The sequence below is a fragment of the Haplochromis burtoni genome, unplaced genomic scaffold (genome assembly GCF_018398535.1).
Source record: "Haplochromis burtoni strain Fernald_Lab_line unplaced genomic scaffold, NCSU_Asbu1 Contig_876, whole genome shotgun sequence".
In the NCBI taxonomy this organism is placed as follows: domain Eukaryota; kingdom Metazoa; phylum Chordata; class Actinopteri; order Cichliformes; family Cichlidae; genus Haplochromis; species Haplochromis burtoni.
The window spans coordinates 118,379-120,184 of NW_024583237.1; the positions used below are offsets into that span (position 1 = coordinate 118,379).

The window sequence follows — 1,806 nt, forward strand, 5'->3', positions numbered from 1 at the left end:
TTTCCTTTTGCAGTATTTTTGTGTGGTGCATTTTTAACAAAAGGGGAACAAAGGAACAAAGTTCACCTAGGATGATTTGTTTAAATGGTCTTACTGAGGTGATGCAAATTGAAACATGCATTTTAATAGGGGGGGGGCTGGAAAAGCTTGAAAAGGGACGTTGAAAGTGCTGAACGTGCTTGAATTTGATCCTGAAAAAGGCATATGAACCCTGACAGTCCGATGCATAATGACATCAGCTGTCCTCTCTTTAACAAAAAGCGAGCCGGCTGGTGAAAAAATACAAAAGCAAATGGCAAAGGCGCACAAAGCTGAAAACTAAACTATTACCTATACTGGGTGAACTAGGACTAGACTTGAGAAACATGAACATGATGAGACTTGAGAATTCCAGTGACATGACACAAATAAAAACAGATAAACAAAGGGAGACAGAAGATTGAAATACACAGAGGGATAATGGGGGAAGTGGAAACAGCCAATACAAATAAACACGATGACACAAGGGAAGCAAAACGAAACACACTGGACATGGAACACAAGAATGTCAAAATAAAAGAGAGGCATAGACTGGGAAACGTGAGCTTGACACAAGTGTTGAGTGCAGAGTGCAGAAAAAAACTCAACTGCAGCATGTGTAGGTTTTGATTTTCAGTTTTACAGAACTGACATGTGAAACCAGTTCCTTATTGAAGTGCTGAAACTTCTCCTTATTCAGATTTTTCATGAACACAAGAAAATGAAAACAGAACATGAAAAGTTGCAGGGTGTTGTTTCTTTGTCATCACTGAACTGTGAAAATGACCCACAGAAAGGCTCCATGTGTGTATGTCGATGCTGAAGTAATGTCATTTTACAACATTTTAAATTTTCTTCACCTCACTGTAGAGTTCCTCCTGGACATGAGGACTCTGTGTTAAGTTGTTTTCTGGCTTGCTGATTTGCACCTGTGCGTACTCTGTATCCTGCTCCTGTCTTCTGTCCTGCACTGAGTCAGAGGATGCTTGATGCTTGGAAATGTTAATCTCACTATAATGGATGTTTTCTTCAACTTCCTCTGTTTTACTTCCTGGTTCTTCAACAACCTGCTTTTCATTTATTTGAATCTATGGAATTAAAATAATAGAATACTCCTTAAGCTGACTCTGTTATTTTTTTGTTACATTAAATGATCAGACTGCTCTGACAAAGATGCTACTGTAAATAATCACTAGAACAGTCAGTTATCCTGCAGATAGATTTTTGTTTTGTTTTGTTTTAATTCGCTTACCTGAGTCTGTTGTTGTCTTTGATGCTTTGATTTTAACCAGCTGGAAGACACAAGAGGCTGTTAAATTAACTTTACTAAATATAATTGTGAATAAAGTTAATCTATTGGAAAACAGATATTTTAATTTGCAGCTAAAATATTTTTGACACTAACAGTATGTGTTTTCTACTTTCATGTGTGATACTTACCAAACAAAGATTATCAAGCAGAGTAAGATTAAGAGTAAAATGATCCCAATAATTACGCCAATATGTTGCCACAGTTTGTCTGTTGAAGCACAATCTACAGAAATCATGAAGTAACAAAAACAAAAAATGATTTTATGTTGACATATTGATTCAGGCTGGGCTTCGTTACTGCTTGAAGTAGTTTTTTTTAAATGAAAGATATAATAGATACAAAAAAGTTTTTAAAAAATGATGGGAGCACATACTTTCCTCTTTAGGCAATGGGCCTTTAACAGTCATGTTAATCTCTGCTGATGTCTGATTACCCAGATCATTAGTGGCCACACAGTAATAAACTCCTCCATCTGT

At 36.4% G+C, this 1,806-nt stretch overlaps 1 long non-coding RNA gene across 1 annotated transcript; it reads right to left on the reverse strand.

The window, feature by feature from the left end:
- Positions 1 to 10: 10 nt before the first annotated feature.
- LOC106632545 lies at positions 11 to 1,800 on the reverse strand. Its single transcript, XR_001335897.2, has 4 exons — positions 1,704 to 1,800; positions 1,459 to 1,552; positions 1,271 to 1,310; positions 11 to 1,106 (listed from the first exon to the last, which is right to left on the reverse strand). It is a non-coding gene; the product is annotated as an uncharacterized LOC106632545 (long non-coding RNA).
- Between the last annotated feature and the right edge of the window lie 6 nt (positions 1,801 to 1,806).